The sequence below is a fragment of the Papaver somniferum genome, chromosome 7, assembly GCF_003573695.1.
Source record: "Papaver somniferum cultivar HN1 chromosome 7, ASM357369v1, whole genome shotgun sequence".
Lineage (NCBI taxonomy): Eukaryota > Viridiplantae > Streptophyta > Magnoliopsida > Ranunculales > Papaveraceae > Papaver > Papaver somniferum.
This window is the reverse complement of record NC_039364.1, coordinates 260,019,075-260,038,330: the sequence shown is the minus strand read 5'-3', so window position 1 is coordinate 260,038,330 and position 19,256 is coordinate 260,019,075.

Sequence of the window (19,256 nt, the reverse complement as noted above, 5' to 3'; positions counted from 1 at the left end):
CATTTACTACCTATTACTACTAGTGGTGGTGGTTACAAAGTAAAGAGGGAAGAGAGGAGGTGAAAGGTTGATGGTGTAAGTGTGGTGTAAATCCACCAACCTATTATTCCATAACAATTATTAATATTTTTATTGTTGGACACAAAGTCACAAAGTACAAAACAATGGTATTACTACAGTCTTGAAGGGTATTTTTCTTTGTTGAAGATATCATGAACTGATGAAGTATTAAACTACTAATGTTTATTATACTGTGCAAGTGTAACTGTGTTCCTTTTATGGTGCAAATGCAAAAGTAGTGTCAAGTTTTGCAATTTCCTTGATCCTTTCATTAAGTTTTTAAATTTTGGTGTGACACTGTGACTGTTGATTTGATTGAATTGAATTGAAATATCAAATGATTATTAGGTTGCACAGAATGAGCTTTAGATGACCTGGATGTGGCCGAAAATAGACCAGAAATAAGAGGAAACCCTATCAAATCGGTTTCTGGTGAGTTGATTAACCATAAACGGGATAACCCGTGAACCCGTAAGTTTTACCCGTTACGGGCACATGTTGAAGAAATCACCACCCATGAAGAATATCAACCCGCAGATTTTGGCCCGTGTTAACCCGAACCCGTAACAAGCCAGCCCCGACCTACCCGTTTGCCAGCTCTATTCGATAATTTACAGATAATACACTAATTTTAATCACCAATCAGCAAGTAGTCTGCTGGTTGGACTGTGGTTTAGTAATCCAAATGACATAGATTTGATCCCTAATATCAATAAGTTTTTAAAACCTTGCGAACCTGGTTCAGTGTTTGATTAATATGCTCGCGTTATTCAGAAACAAATAAGACGGTAAAATTTTGATGAAATGCTAACTAAGCTAAGAACCATCAAAAAGAAGTTTTTATGCCTAACTTTTGCGACAATCGTCATGGTCTAATAACAATACTGTGACGATACAAGAACCGTCATCGTGATCGATATCTTAGGATCATACCGGTTCTTTACGTGTTTTAAATAGAATGGGTGAAGTTATATTCTTAACAGTTTATCATGGTGTTGAATCTCAACCATGGAGATTTTTTATAGTATTTTTTTCCAGAAAATTTAAAACTTAAAATATCCTCATGATTTGTTATTTGAAAAATTTGTTGATTGGTCCAAAGCCCATATAGTTATTTATAGTAAGGTCCAGCCAGAATTTTTTTTTATCCGGAGGTCCAAAATTAATAAAAAATAGAAATGACCATAATACCCCCTACTACCAAACGTGTGTGTCTACACTGCTTACAAATTTGAGTACATATCTGGCACACTGCTCACAAATTCGAGTACATATATGCTAACAAATTTGAGTACATATATGCCGCACTGCTTACAAATCTGAGTACATATCCGTCGCACTGCTTACAAATTCGAGTATATATCCGCTGCTTACAATTCGAGTACATATCTGCTGCACCGCTTCCAGGTAAAGTACATATCTGTTAGAATCAATTATAAATAAATTAGCACATATTTCAGTATTGCGCATACGTACTCATGGATCAAACAAAAAAAAGTGACAAAACTCTGAATAAAACAGAATCAAAAGAAGTTTCTATCAGTACGCCTTATACGTACTGCATATTCATGAAATAAAAATCAACTGCCTGTAAAAAAGAATTGATGAATCCTCCAAATGTCAGAGTTCAGTGCCGTACCTCAAGCCAAACTGATGTAGTTTCACTTCTGTGAACAGGTATTGACCTAGAAAGATGGTGTCTTCTTTCTTTACTGCCTGCACAGAATCATATAGCTTAGGATAACATAGTCACACAGGTATCGCAAAGACAACAATTGGAAGGTTCAAGGGAACATCTACACTGTCATCCTTCTTCCTAATCATTGTTTTCCAATTTTACGATATACATCAACATAACGCAAACATATTCGAATTATGTGACAACAATTCCCAAGCCCAAACTGAAATTACACTATGATTTAACCAAAATTTCAGCACACCTTTGCTAATCCATCATAATTGATTGGCAATACATCTGAAGTTGCTTCTTTATCTTGATCCGGAGTCAAAACAACCGATGATTCATCCTTCAGTGCAATCGATTTTTCACTTTTATTAAGAACTTGCAATTCAGGGCCTATTGTATCTAGCATAACCTGAAACAAGTGAACAACAAGATATGCACATTTATTATCAATTTTCACTCTATAATCCATAATAGCAATTCCAAAAAAACGATTCAAAAACTGCAACAACAACGAAGATCATGACAATTCCTAAAACAATCCAATTCAAATCAACAAAACTTACAGCACAGAGCTTCTTAGTACTCTTAACAAGTATGATTAGTATGATTTTGAGAAAATAAAGAAAGAAAATAACTAGAAAATCAAATTGAGAGTTCAAATAAGCTAAAACCATCAAAATCTAACCAAAAAATCGAATAATTACGATCAAGATTCATAAAAACAGTACGTCATATATGTACTGATGTTTAATACACAAGCAAAAACTGAAACCAAACATATAGAAGCATAGTAAACACAGAAAAATCAGTACGTCATATACGTACTGATGGTTAATACATAAAACTAAACTGAAACCAAACCAAAAGCCAACAAAATGAAACTAAAATTCTAGATCTACAAACAAAACAAACGTAAAACATGATTTTATAACTAGGTCTGGACCATTTTCATCAAAAACCTTCAGTACATCATATATGTACTGATGATTAATACACAAAAGCAAACTAAAAACAAACCAAAGACCAACAAAACCGAGTTAAAACATCAGATCTAATAATGAAATGAACATAAAACATCACTATCTATCTAGATCTAAAGTATTTTTACCAAAATTGAAGTAAAAAAATAACGAATCAAGCATGAAGATCATAAACACAAAAAAACTGAATTTAATTCCTCTTTTCGGAACCTTAAAATCTGAATTTTGAATTCTTTTTCCCATGAAATCAAGAGATTTGGATCTCAGATTAAGATAGAATCAATAAAAAACTTAAAATAAAGATCAGTATAGGTAAATCAACTTACGAAATACCTAAGAATCAAACCAAATATTTCAGTATTACATATACGTACTCATGGATCGAACCCAAAAATCAATTAAAAAACGCTGATAGAATCCAAAGACAATGACAAAACTTTGAATATAACCGAATCAACATCAGATCTAATACCTAAACATTAGATTTTGCTATAAACATAAAAATTTCTCTAATCCGAGAAGAAAAAAAACCTAAATTAAAATTAGCTTTTGAAGAAGAAAGGAAAAATGAAAACCTAAACTATACCAACAGTAAGGAAGTGAACCTACCGATTAATCTTATTTTGAATTCACGAATTGATCAACACCTCAGAAGATCTTCATAGCCGGAGCTTTTCACCGAACCACAAATGAGAAAATGAAGAAGAAGAATAGATCGAGAAATGAAGAAGAAATTGATTTTGTTACTGCTTTATATATTTAAGGGTGTTTTCGGTATTTAAAAATACGTCCTCATATGTTCCACACGTGTGCAGGACCTGGGCTTAAAAAATTTGGTCCATTTTCATGTTTTCTTTTAATTATGGACCTCTGATTAGTGGGCTTTAATGGGTGGACCTGCCACTAACTAAGAACACTATAATGGTACCTATTGGTAATTCCTACTTGTTATTTCTACCATGACGATTTAGGCAACGCTTGTCATGGTCACACAAGAATATCATGACGACATTAGAACAGTCGTCGTGGTCGATACCTTAAGACCACGACAACTGTTAACAAAAAATAAAAAATATTATCTGCTAATTAAATAAGGTTAGTACTAATTAAATAAAATTAGTCTAAATTAAGTAAGGGCATATTACGGAGGGGGAATATGTGAGGGTATGTCTATTATTAAAAAAAATAATTTATTATTGGGAATTAGGTGATGGAAGTGGCTTATCAAATAAACCAACCGAGAATGCGGCATATAGAGTCATTCTTAATAATCAACCTTATGTCTCTGTTATTATTTCGAACAAGCTTGGTATAGGGGCGGGAAGGAATAGTAAGACAAAAAGGGTCATTAGGTGGTAATTGAAGTGCCCCTTATCAAATAAAATTTGGAAATGACCAATTAACCCTTATTGTTAATAATCAAGATTAGTGATTGGTAATCAAGTTTAGTGTTTGATAATCAAGATTAGTGTGATAACTAATTTTCATATTAGGAAAAATCTAAAATCAGATTTTTAGAGTTATGAAAATTAAAAAAAAAAGTTTAGAGGAGAGGAAAAAAAACTTATGTGATATTTGTGAAACCCTAGATTTTGATTCGCTCAACCAAAATGAGTGATTTCAGTGGCAACTTTGAGGTGGGTGAATCTCTATATGATAGACAAAACAAGTACTACATACCTCTTGATGGAGATCCTGATATGGAGTATTTGTTAGATGGTAGAGATGTTTTAACCCAAGATGAAGGTCAATCTCAACCAATTGAAGAAATTTTCCAACAAAGTGGAGAACCAAGCACTGAAAATGACCAGGTATACTTCTAAACTAGTTCCCATTAGTTTTTTGTTGCTCAAAATTCTCTAAAGTACGTAAAAATATCAAACTTTTAAAATTTTCATAGAAGAACATACGGTTGGAATTAAGCTCATTACCAACCGTACCAAGTGCACACGGTTGGAATTGAGCTCGTTACCAACCGTATGTTCTTCAATTTTGGGGGAAAATACCAGTTACGGTTGGTAGAGAATTTTCGATACCAACCGTACCTGATCATCCTATGCATGGAAGTATTTACTGCACCTAGTGCGGTTGGTGTTTAAGAATTAGTTACCAACCGTATATTACTCTGTATGCTGGTACGGTTGGTGTTTAAGAATTAGTTACCAACCGTACACTACACTTTATGCCTGTACGGTTGGTAAGTTTTTATCGTTACCAACCGTACCTGTAAACATATATTTGTTATATTTCCTAGTTTAGACTAATGTTGGTATATATGTCCAGCTCCTTTTTGTACCTCCTCCAATGGATGACCAACCTTTAGAAAATCAACTTCTCACCGAAGATTCTAGCTCTCGCTATTTAAACGAGGAGGCATGGGAGGAGAAAGACGATGCCAAGAAGTGGGATAGAGAACGAGGCAAGTTGATTAGGTGTATCATAGTTTGTAATGGTACCACTAATGATAGTGCCTTTCAAATGGTTTGCGAGTGCAGTGGAAAACATAAAAGTCACGCAAAAAAGGATACCTTGCAAGTAGCAAAGACAAAGAGGAAGAATACTACTTTCAGTAAGAAGACAGGATGTCCCTTCAAGCTTCAGTTTGAAAGGAACAAGGCAAAGAGGTGGTTTTTGGAGAAAGTTGTATGTGGTAGTCATAACCACCCTATACCCGAGAGTTTTCTATCACACGCTTATGCTGGACGCCTTACCAAAGAAGAAGAGAATATCATAGAATTACTGACACAAATTCGTATGAATCCGATTGATATCCTCGCTCACTTAAAGGAAAGAAATCCTCAAAATGCTTCTAATTTGGATAATATATACAATGCAAGAAAAAAATACAAGGCTAAGAAATCGGAACAAAGACACGAAATGCAACAATTAAAGCATTTGGGGGAGATGCATAACTACTCCGTATTCCACGATGATGATGAGAAAGGGCGAATAAGACATCTTTTGTTGGCTAATCCCGAGTTTGTGAAGTTGGCACGGTGCTCTCATCAAATCCTTCTAATGGATTGCACATACAAAACCAACAAGTTTGAGATGTCATTGTTGAACTTTGTCGGGCAAACTTCTACCAATGCTCCTTTTAGTGTTGGTTTTTGCTTCTTGAAAGATGAGCTCGAAGAGAGCTATGTGTGCGCATTGAACCAAGTGAAGCTATTCTACGTAGAGGGATATACTCCAAAGGTCATTACTACCGACAAGGAAAAAGCTTTGTTGAATGCAATAAGGAGGGTTTTCCCGGAAGCTCATAACCTTCTTTGCACGTTCCACTTGTGGAAAAGTATTGAAACTAAGTGCATGCTCCTTGTCCGTCCAACCAAAAAAAGTGAAATGGATAGAATAAAGAAACTACCGTTACATAAACAAGATGAAGCCAAAGAGAAATTTAAGAAGGATGACAAGTTGGCGGAACTAAAATGGGAAAGTTTTAAAACGGAGTGGAAAGCCTTGACCTATTCTATCACCGTGGATGAATATGAGGATAGAGCTCGTATGTTAGTGGCTCATTGGAAAAAAGGTTATCCAAGTGTTGTGAAGTATTTGTTGGATAATTGGTTGGATCCGCACAAAGATAAGTTCATATTGGCGTTCACTAACCAATATAAGCACTATGACAACCAAGCTACAAGTACGGTGGAGTCATCTCACAACCGGTTGAAGAAGAAACTTCATAGTTGTAATGGTGGGTTAGTTACGTTATTCGAAGCCATGCATTCGTATTTCCTCTGTGATCACGATAGAGTTACGGAGTCTTTTGAAAAAATAAAGTGCAAGCAACACACCAAATGGTTAGACAATAAGTGGCTAAGGGGAATTACACATCAAGTTTCGCACAAATCCATTGAGAAGATAATGTATGAAGTCCAACATTAATGGGGCGATCATGAAGAAGAGTGTGTTTGTCCAAACATGACAAGTTTGGGACTCCCATGTCGGCATGTTATAGCCACGTACCAAGACAAAGTGATCCCTATTCAAGATGTTTATCCCTTTTGGAAACAATTATCCTTCCGTGAAACAATTTTTGATGATTAATTTGGAGGAACGTTTGCCGATACCGAGATTGGAAGAGCTCTAGAAGAGAAATATGCTTCACTAAGCCAATGCCAAAGGAAAATATGGTTGAGTAGCTTGAGAGATTTCGTATATCCACAATTTAGGTATGATATCAGGGAACCACCAAAGGGGACGAGTAAGGGGAGGCCTCCTACCAAAAAAAAAGAGGTATGTAGGAAATAAAAAAGCAAGGGAATTGCCGGAAGAATCAAAGAAAAGAGATCCTTGTGGTTATGAATGGTTGCGAAAGGAATATGAAGCGGAGGATGAGATGGAAGAGGATGATGTGCAAGGTAGAAACAAACGAAAAAGAGGTCAAGCGGATAAAGGGGAACCAAGCCGTCGAAATGTAGAACAAAGATGTACCGAGCTTGCTACTCAAGAAAGTACAACAAGCAAAATTGATGTTAAAGGAAAAGGTCCGGTATATCGCTCTAAAGAACAACAAAGAAACAAAGTTGATGATAAAGGAAATGGTTGCAAAGAAGAAAGAGAAAAATATGATGAATTTAAATGTAAAGGTTCCAATGTCGGTCCCGAGGTTTCCTCCTAAAATAGTTCAATAAAAAAGCTTGTTGGTAGAGTTGGTGTTAAACAATTAGCAAGGAACAATGGAAAGAGTCCGATGGTTGAAATAATTCCTTCAAGTGCTGACAAGGAGAAGGAGACGATTCATCTAAAAGGATTGCCTAAAGCACCCCCTAGAGACGAGAATGGTCGATATAGCCGGAACAATTACATTCTCTATGAATATTACCTTCGTTTTTTCCCCGACTATATTCGTGGTTATATCAAGGCCACGGAGGATGTTCATGGTGATGGGAATTGTGGTTACCACGTCTTCGTGGATCAACTTGGACCCTTTGAAGACACGATAAGGTGGGGTTGTGACCAAGTTACTTACGTAAGGCAAAAAATCTTAATGGAATTACGTGGTTACCGCGACTTCTATAAGCCGATGATGAGAGTTGAAAGAAACGAAACCGATGAGGTGTTAAATGAGAGCTTCAAGGAAATGGAAAAGCGGTTAACCGACAACATATGTTTGACAAGGGAATATTGGATGCGCATGCCTATATGTGCCCAACTACTCGCCAACGCATTTGGTTGCGTCATTCATTTAATCTCCAGAGGCTCGAGCATTACATTTGCACCAACAAGAGTTCCGTTTGACGAAGACTTGTCAATTAAAAAAACTGTTGTAATGGGGCATGTGGAAGGAAATCATTACATTGGCCTCCGATTGCATGAAGGAAGTCCATTACCTCCATTGTGGAGGGAATTTGGTTGTGACGGTGAACTCTCCAAGACTTGGTGCAATCGATTTGAGGAAAGGATTGAATTATGGAAGACCATAATTCAATCTATTCCGAAGCAATTCGTACTTATGAGCGATGATGAAGAATGAATGAATGAAGTATTATGTTCAAAGTAGTTCAAAGAATGTTGAAAGTATTTTGTATTTTGACTAAATGTGATATGATTAAAAATGACAATATCATTTCTATTTGATTCGGGTGATGAATGAATGAAGTATTACCAACCAACACTACAACCATTAAACCATGTTCATTACTAAACCAACACTACAACCATGAAACCATTAAAAATATAAATGAAATTTCAACGTCATTCATGCGACTTAAAATGATACTAATATCCGGGTCTACGAGTGCGATAGAAGTCTTTAAGGATGTTGAAATGAGGTAAGTATTGAAAACTCGACCTTTTCCATCACCTCCATTCTTGAATAGAGCTCTCTAAAACTTCAGCGTCAGTTTCACCCCTTAATCGTATTTCACTCATAATACGAACTAATGCCATAAATTCTTGAACGTTATCTGATAGACGCATTTATGTGTCTATTTTCATCTCTTTTGTGTATTTTGTTAGTACCCATTTTTGCTTATTGTGGTGTTTTTATGTTTGTTTAGGTGTTTTTGGAGAAATACCCCTTGTGTAGAAAGAGTTGCTCAATAAGTAATGTTTTACACCCCGGAGAAATGCACCGGAAACGTCCCAAGAAATGTACCGGAGGATCCCAGAAAAATTAATATTTCCACCCAAATTACCATTCGCACCCCAGCACTCTGGATAAGGGGCACCTTCTTCTCAAATTCAAATAAACTTTTTGGCGGGAAAATTGGTTCGTCAACTGGCAGATTTTAAATCGACAAAATGAAGGTGTTGTGTTGCGATTCAATGGCTCAAACTTGGTAGGAAGATGTGATATAGCTTAAGGAACACATTGTGGGCATCGGATTTGATCGGAATTGGCTGGAAATCCTGGTTTGAGTCACGAGCTCAAAACAGAGCAACGTGTCCTGTAACATGAGTTTGATTGTGTGTTTGCCATGCATGGAGTGTTGTGGAGGAGTTCGATGACTTTGGAGGCGTGGGGAAGGTTAACTAGAGCGTGCAGGATCAAAGTTTACGTGTGTAGAAGCCAAAAATGGAAATTATTGTTAAATATGGGCAGCGAGCAATGACGGGATTAATGGGAGATTATACGGTGTTATGGTCGGATATTTTGTTCTAAAACACTATAAAAATACAAGGCTAAAGAGTTGAGAAGAGTTGGAGAGTCTAGGGGATAGTTTAGGAGTCGAAAAAAATCAAAAATAAGAACACGCAGTGAAGAGTTTTCTGCTGGTGTAAACTGAAGAACGCGAAGAACAGACGCGTAGAAGCAGTCGTTTTACCCAAGCGTCTGCGACGCTCAAGTGAGGGACGTATTCAACCAGGAAACGGCACTTCCCTTTTGTCGCTGTTCTAACAGCTGTTTGTAACGTTTTTATGAGTTGCAAACAGTGTTGTAAACCATTTTTTCTCCATTTTCTCTTGATTGTAAACAACTTTTGAGTATCAATGAATCATTTTGAGAGGTTTTTCATCATGAGTAGCTAAATCCAATCCCAGGGGTGACGGAGGAAGCCGTTCTTCCAAAAGTTATGTGGTAAAATTTATTTAAATTTATTTATGCAATTCTTTTATGATTAATTGCACCGAATAAATATGGAGTAAATGATTTTTATTAATCAATTGTGTTTTCTCTTGATGGAGTATGCTTAGTAAATTGCTTTTGATACTTCATGCTCGCGATTAACAATGGATGTTTTCAAAATCTAATTTAGGCAATGATTAGAATCACAATTCCCTTTGATTGGAGTTATATTGTCTAAAATTGCATGATAAGAATTGTTATTGAATCACATAAATCCTGACCCCCAGTAAAAATTCTCTCCCATATTTTGTCAATATTGTGCATATAATTTTATTTATTTAAATCTAGAAAAAAGTTACCTTCACAAGTTCGAAAAGAACCCAGTTTTCACCACTATCTACAACAACATTTGAAAATACATCAAATTTTTGGCGCCGCCGACGCGGACCTGTGCTTAGGTAGAATTTTTTTTTTAGGTTTATTATCTTTTTTTTTTCCTTTTTACGTTTCTTTTTGTCTTTGATTTGCAGGTTCGAAGTGGAGTACTAAGGACCTTATAAGGAAAAGCTTAAAGCGAAAGGAGCGAAAGAGGAATTTTTTTTTGTTTTATATATAGAAAAGAGAGAAAAAAAAAGAGAGATTTTTTATATTTTTTTTTGGTTATTTTTCTTTTTCTTTTGCACTTTACTTTATTTGGACTTTGGACTGGACTCTTGGACTTTATTATTATTTTTTTTAACCCTACGGAAGGGTATTATTAATAAAAAAAAAATTATTATATAAACTGTGTGCAGGGAAGGACGACGATTACTATATCGTCTCGGCCCCTCGGGTTCGCACACGACATAGGAGTCGTGGCCCGAGTCGACGACAACGGTTCATCGCCCGTCTGGTACGGGAGGTAAGTCCAATCGAAACACACGCGAATCTCCTGCAAGCGGGTTACTGTCTGCCTTAAGGTGATAATTGTTTGAGGACGAACTGGACTGTCTTTATTTTCCTAGTAAAGGGCAAGGCCTGGCCTAAACAAGATAAGGGTTCGGATTTCATCACCGTTCCCTTCTTGCCCGCCTTAGGAAAAAGAAACCTAACGCGAACCCAAGCTTAAAATTTGGAATAGAACGAGACCGATAAGGTAACGAGCTTAATAGGAAACTCGTTCGAAAAATATTGGTTGCTCTTTAAGCACACTCCAAAGTTCATGATGGTTTCTGTGAGTTGAATGCGTGACTGCGCCGCCTTGTGATAGCGGTGAGGCCTTGGGTATCAAAGCTCCACTGAGCTTCCCTCGCCTCAATTCAACTTACTTTGACTCGGATTGATTCCAGAGGGGTTTGATCAAATTGCAACGAATTCCCTTTCGAAAGATAGAAGCTGGTCTAGAAACAATCTAAGTGGAGCCATCATGCTTTTTGTTTGCTAGAAATCTTTAGGTTTGCTTTGGTGGAGTCGAGTCGGCCTTGTTTGTGATTGTGTAGAATCCCTCTGTAGTTTATATTTCTTCGGTGATGAATCCTTTTGAGGAGACGCCACCTGCGATGACGTTGCGAGAATATATGTCTAGAAATTCTCGTTATCAAGAGACGTCTTCGGAAATGACTCTTGGTGAATATATGCGTGGGCAGCGATATATGGATACTCCAACTTTTATTGAGGAATCACCTCTAACGATCTATGAGAAATATTATAAACATAGACCATGTAGTTTGGAACAAAGATTGAGAATTCTTGAATTTCAAAAATTGTATCATGATGATGAGGATAGTGATGATGAAGAATCTGAAATATGTGGGAATAGTGATCAAGAATTTGTTACCCCAGTTGAGCCTTATAATGATTATATTATTTCTGGTTCAGATCCTAATAATTTTAAAAATTATTCACCTATTCAAAAGGACGAGGATTTGACTAGAGATACCCCCGTTTCAGACGATGTAGTATATCCTGTTTACGAAACCGATGATGGTTTAGAGGAACCAGTTTATCTTGAGATCGAGTCAAACGATTTAGAAACAATAGTCTTAGATGAACTCGTAGAGATTAGCGAGGATGAACCTGACTTAGAAAAATCAATTGCCGACCTAGAAATTAGGGAGGTTATGACCAGTCTATCTAGAGACGCCGAAAACTCTAAGTTTGGGGGTGAGTATCATTCTCCATGTGCTTTAACTCTTAGTAAGGTCCCTCACTTGGGACTTGACATCAATGCCGCAACCATCTTACAAGATTATCTTCATAATCGTTTTCCAGAACCTAATGATATCCAACAAGAGTCTCAAATGTTAGAAACTCATCCTCTGGTTGATGTGGTTAACCCAGGCAATAATACCAAGATTGATTTTGTTTTCCCACCAAATAGTTTTCTTCCAAATGTGGGAACGTTTATATTCCAAATGTGTCGAATATTAAGTTGTGAGACTAAACCTAAATGCCTTAGGAAATTAGAATCGACACATTTGCTTAAGAATGACCACTACTCTCACTGTGGTCAATTATGTAAGTCAAACCTGATTGACTTAGAGGATCCTCAGTTATTTAGGTTATTATTATTTTGTGATTCTAAGTTCTTATTTGAGTTTTTCCAAACTCTAGGACCTAATAATTTGGATCCAACCTATGAGGAAATGCATCCGAGGAAAATATTTTATTTAGACCCTTTCATAGAACCTGAACCTGAACCACAATTAGATATAAATATCTTAATCAGGAAACTAGATAAGGGCATGTTATTCTTGTTCACTTTCTTGGGTTATTGTAGTTTCCTTTGGTCAGCTCTATTTAGTTTTGAAGACCCACAGTTATTTCGACTGTTACTTTATGGTTCGAGTTGACTAATCCTTTCCTAAGTATGGCTGAAGACTTTAAACTTAGCACTTCTTGGGAGGTAACCCAATCTCATGCAACCCGGTAATATCCTTCCTTCACTCTTTTGCTTCAAATAGTAACTGTCTCTCCTTGTTCATGCTTTTAATTTCATCTTTAGAACATTGAGGACAATGTTAGATTTAAGTTTGGGGGTATGGGAGAAACTTTTTAGTTGCAATAAATAAACTCCAGAGCCTAGAAATTTACGCCTATTAAGGATAGCACTAACCAATCTAAGTGGATGGAAACATTTTTGTTTTAGGAGATGAGGAACCAATCTGACTAGATGGAAACATTTATAGAGTCTATTCATAAAAGCACAGAGCTCAGGTGTTAGAAATAACATGATAGTTTCGCCATATCTCGTCGAGTCCTTTTCACTTTCTATTTTTAGTTTTCTTTTGTTTCAAGTGATTTGGTGGGGCACACGATTCAAGTTGTTACCTTTTCTAGGGTGAAATAGAGTGACTGAGTTACCCAAAAAAAAACAAAAAAAACTCGGACCAGTTAGACCAATCGGAATAAGTATTAACACTTGGATAGCAATATGCGTGTGTTCTCCCTGTTTCCGTCGCCTAAGCAAGCGTGGAATGCAGGACCCGTGGGAACTATCGTGTAATCTGCTGACAAGAAGCATGCGCTTGGATCAAAAAGATCTATTCATGCCGTTAAGTTAAAAAAAAAAAAAAAAAAGAGTGAATGGTTATGTGTAGTCAACTGCTGGTTCCCTTGTATTTGCCAGTTTGTTGATCTAGATTTAAGTTATTGACCACTGGTTCTCTTGTATATGCCAGTGTGTTAATATTAGTCAGACCGGTATCTCAGTCATTTAGGTTAGGTTCACCTTGGCAGAGGCCTTCAGACAGATATGGGAAACACCGTTCACTTTTCAACCATCTACATTTTTCTTTTTCCATCTTCTTAATCTTTTCATGTGATTAGTCTGACTCCGAGTATGATGTCCATCGTGAAACTATCTTAGTAGAGCTCTGTCACTTATATGAATTTTAATATGCTTGAGTGCAAACTCGTATACAACAATTGGAATTTCGCGTCAGGGTACTTCCTCCTGTAATTAATAAGTATGCCAACCAAGGAGGTTCTTTAGTGCTTTCCAAGATTTTTCGTAGATAGCTAGGGTCTGGAGTATTGGTTTTTGTGGGTACACCTCTGATAAACCCACCCGAGATTAACTTGGTCACTTTTCAAGAATAAATTTTGCTCGAGGACTAGCAAATAATAAGTTTGGGGGTATTTGATAGACGCATTTATGTGTCTATTTTCATCTCTTTTGTGTATTTTGTTAGTACCCATTTTTGCTTATTGTGGTGTTTTTATGTTTGTTTAGGTGTTTTTGGAGAAATACCCCTTGTGTAGAAAGAGTTGCTCAATAAGTAATGTTTTACACCCCGGAGAAATGCACTGAAAGACACCCCAGAAATGCACCGGAAACGTCCCAAGAAATGTACCGGAGGATCCCAGAAAAATTACTATTTCCACCCAAATTACCATTCGCACCCCAGCACTCTGGATAAGGGGCACCTTCTTCTCAAATTCAAATAAACTTTTTGGCGGGAAAATTGGTTCATCAACTGGCAGATTTTAAATCGACAAAATGAAGGTGTTGTGTTGCGATTCAATGGCTCAAACTTGGTAGGAAGATGTGATATAGCTTAAGGAACACATTGTGGGCATCGGATTTGATCGGAATTGGCTGGAAATCCTGGTTTGAGTCACGAGCTCAAAACAGAGCAACGTGTCCTGTAACATGAGTTTGATTGTGTGTTTTCCATGCATGGAGTGTTGTGGAGGAGTTCGATGACTTTGGAGGCGTGGGGAAGGTTAACTAGAGCGTGCAGGATCAAAGTTTACGTGTGTAGAAGCCAAAAATGGAAATTATTGTTAAATATGGGCAGCGAGCAATGACGGGATTAATGGGAGATTATACGGTGTTATGGTCGGATATTTTTGTTCTAAAACACTATAAAAATACAAGGCTAAAGAGTTGAGAAGAGTTGGAGAGTCTGGGGGATAGTTTAGGAGTCGAAAAAAATCAAAAATAAGAACACGCAGTGAAGAGTTTTCTGCTGGTGTAAACTGAAGAACGCGAAGAACAGACGCGTAGAAGCAGTCGTTTTACCCAAGCGTCTGCGACGCTCAAGTGAGGGACGTATTCAACCAGGAAACGGCACTTCCCTTTTGTCGCTGTTCTAACAGCTGTTTGTAACGTTTTTATGAGTTGCAAACAGTGTTGTAAACCATTTTTTCTCCATTTTCTCTTGATTGTAAAAAACTTTTGAGTATCAATGAATCATTTTGAGAGGTTTTTCATCATGAGTAGCTAAATCCAATCCCAGGGGTGACGGAGGAAGCCGTTCTTCCAAAAATTATGTGGTAAAATTTATTTAAATTTATTTATGCAACTCTTTTATGATTAATTGCACCGAATAAATATGGAGTAAATGATTTTTATTAATCAATTGTGTTTTCTCTTGATGGAGTATGCTTAGTAAATTGCTTTTGATACTTCATGCTCGCGATTAACAATGGATGTTTTCAAAATCTAATTTAGGCAATGATTAGAATCACAATTCCCTTTGATTGGAGTTATATTGTCTAGAATTGCATGATAAGAATTGTTATTGAATCACATAAATTTTGTTGGATGGTGGAATCCTGACCCCCAGTAAAAATTCTCTCCCATATTTTGTCAATATTGTGCATATAATTTTATTTATTTAAATCTAGAAAAAAGTTACCTTCACAAGTTCGAAAAGAACCCAGTTTTCACCACTATCTACAACAACATTTGAAAATACATCATTATCCCGAATAGTTCCATAACGAACATACAACATAATTCCATTGCGGTTATTAGGATTACCTGTTTCGGAACAAAAGTTTTTAAATAGAGTACTCAAATAACTTGTACTCACCAAACCACATCGACGTCGTTCTTCTCCTCTTTTTGGATAGCATAGAACAAAGTTGCGGCAAATACATAAATCTTCTTCCAAAGTGAATTCAAGGTTTGGAGCCATAATAAAGTTTAAGGTAAGAGATCTATTTTTGGAATTCAAGTGGAGGTGTAAGTCCAAGCAAGGAGGATAAGCATATATATATATATATATATAAGTCTTCAGTAACGGATCTATTTTTTGAAATTGAAGTTATTGATACTCACAACGGATATATTTTCAAATTGCACAAGTACATGTCAGTGGAACCAACTGCCAAAAAGTGGGGAAAGTACATGTACGACTGGTAATGAAAAGTCAGTTACCAACCGCACCTCTGAGTAAATTTGAAATCCAGAAATACCGTTGGTATTTAAAAGGTAGTTACCAACCGTACCTCTGGATTAATTTGAAATCCAGAGATACGGTTGGTAATTAAAAGGCAGTTACCAACCGTATGTCTGGATTAATTTGAAATCCACAGTTATAGGGATACAGGAAGATATACGGTTAGTAGAGTATTTGGGTTACCAACCGTACCTATACATACGGTTGGTAATTAAAAGGAAGTTACCAACCGTATGTCTCAGTAAATTTGAAATCCAGAGATACGGTTGGTATTTAAAAGGTAATTACTAACTGTACAAACCGTATCTCTGGTGTACCTCTAACACATATAAGTTCATAAGCTAAATTCCATAACTAACATAAAACAATTATGCATAACATAAGTCGAAATTCATAACATCCACACACAAATAAGATAAATCCATAAGTCGAAAGTCATAACTAACAACACACAACTAAGATAAAACCATAAATAAGCATGGCGGCCACCACGACCCCTTTTGTTGGTGCTACCACCACCACGAGTTTTAGGACCACCGCGAGTTTTAGGACGACCGCGACCACCTCTTCGGCTATGGCCCACCCCTCCCTCCTCATCTCCATCATTTGTCTCTTCGCTGCCAGGTGAAAGTTGACGACGGCTACTACTCGCACCTCCAAGAGTGTCTCTACTCCTTTTTGAGCCTCGTTCTTCCATGACCAACCCCTCGTACAATTCTTCCATGTTGGGATTATGCAAGTTCCTTATTTGTTCTTGCAAGATCTTTTGTTGAGGAGTTTTAATCACACCATTACTACGTATGCATGAAGTCATGCTATTTGCCAAAGATTGTCCTCATTCTTTCTGTTGACATGTCAAAAAGAGTGTTAAGAGATTATTTCATAATATACATTAATCTTCAAATCCAAAGTCATGAGGATAACAAAATTACATACCGACATGAAGTATAGCTTCTTCCAAGACAAACCAAATAGACCCGTTTTCTCTTTGGTCTCATCAACTGCCTTCCTTTGTGCTACAGCCTTTAGAATAGCTTGCTGGGCCTCTGGATCATTATTGATCACATATGGATGACCAAAATAAGTATACCAAGTCATGTAATCAGCAGTGGATTCTTTCATGTTGATACAAGGAATTTCCTCTGCCACTGCGAGTTGGTATCTTTCTTCATGGCGATTGTTCCAAGCATCAACCGTCGGAGTTGGGAGGTGGTTGAGTAAAATGGTGGGGCCTTTTGTCTCGGATCCTTCCTTGGATAATTTGAAGTTTTCCTTGATAGCCCTTACTTGAATATGACCAATTTGGCGTAGAATGCGACGAAGATTGGTCATAACGTAACCTGTGGGATGATACAATGGTCCATTGTATCCTGCGGTCTCTAAGAACCTACAAACATCAACTCCATTGTGGATCCTCACATAAGGGTCAAAGATAACATCTTCAACAGTGAAAGCATCTATTTGCTCCCTCATTCGAATGAGCTTGTCGTCTTTGAACTTTTGTTGTCTACCAGTGAACATGAACTTCTTTCCCGTAGGGCCGTAATCATGTGGTTCCAAATTAGTAGGAGGGTCCAAGCTAGGAAAGTGGTCATAAACCCATGCCTAAAATAAAAGCCGAGTATAAACTATTGCCTCATGACTAAAAATATAACAAACCATCATATAATTGAATAAAAATGTAACCAAACTTACCATTAGAATCGCAACATTCCCGACAATTTCAGTAGCTCCAACCCTCGAGGTTTTTCTTAGGCTATCAAGTAGATATGCAAGGGTGGCAGTGGCCCACGAATAGTTTTTGATGTTGTCCAAATTCTTCAACAATTGTAGATAATGAACATTCACCCGATTTCCCAAGTTGTCGGGAAAGAATACGGTCCCAAGAGAATACAACAAGTAAGCTGTGGTTGTACGCTTAGCTGTTATTTCATCAATCACCTCACCTGCCTTTTCCCTCTTGAACGTTCCTTTAAACTTTTTCCTCAGATTCTTCAACATTAGATTTTTCAACGGTTTTTTTAGTTTATGTGGTTCCTTTGGGTTGTAACCACCAGCCAACTTAAACTCCATCTCAGTTTCATCTTCCCCCACCCAAGTGTTTCTTTAAGAAGAGCGTAAAGGTCCGTCCAAGCCATGTTGTTGTTGAAACCTTCAAATACTGATTGTCCTTCAACTTCAAGGTCAGTAATTTGTTTCACATCGTCCGGTGTTATTGTCATCTCTCCAAATGAAAGATGAAATGTATCGGTTTCAAGCCAATATCGTTCCCTAAACGCAGAGACCACAACACTATCGTACTCCATTTGAAAATTGAGGATTCCGGGCCCTAATCCTGTATTAACCACTAGATCTCGAACCAAAGCACATTCTTTACTTAATGTCCAATGTTTATCCCTTTGACGCTTGAGCAATTTTGTGCATCTTGCATGGTCCTAAAAACAGAAACATACAAAAATATTAACACATATTGGTGAACTGAAATAAACAAACAAAATGGATCACAATCAGTTAAAAATTGAATGCTAAGAAAAAAAAAAGAAAAATCATACCCTTGTTTGACAGACTTTTGCAGCCCAGGAATCTTTATAACCAAATAAGATTGAAGACTTATCTGGAGCCTCGCCCCAAAGCATTTTGTTCTTCTTCGCTGGCAACAACAATTCTTTGCCTTTAGGAATATGCATCCCTTTCGGTGCGGGCTCCTTTCTCGGCTTCTTTTCTTTCTTTTTCCTTGGAGGTACATAAACAACTACCTCTTTTCCTTTGGTATTTTCTCCCTTTTCCATTTCTTCATCATTTTCTTTCTCTTCCATTTCTTCATCATTCTCTTCATCTTCCTCCTCTACATCATTTGCTTGCTCTTCCTCCTCTTCATCATTTGATTCCTCTTCTTCCTCTTCATCTTCCAATCCTTCTAACTCAGCTGCAGATTGAGCCACAGGTTGCTCCCTCCACTTAATTTCAAACCTATTCTTCTTCCTCATCTCATCCTTGTGGATACCTCTATTTTGAAATCCTAAATGTTTGTCACCACGAGGGGTGGGCATATGATCAATCGGGGTTAAGTTATTTCCTCTCTTTTTCCTACACAAGCATTACAATTGATTGATTAACTAAAATTATAACAAATAATATGGAAAACAAAAACAAAACACAAAGATATTCCTGAGTAGACTTAAGTACGGTTCGTAACCTGGGTTCCCATACCAACCGTATACTACATCGGTTGGTAATTCAACAAATATTTGCAATCGTAGCTCCCATAACACAAAATACACAAGAAAATATACGGTTGGTAACCTGCATCAAGTTACCAACCGGATGAAAGTACGGTTCGTAAC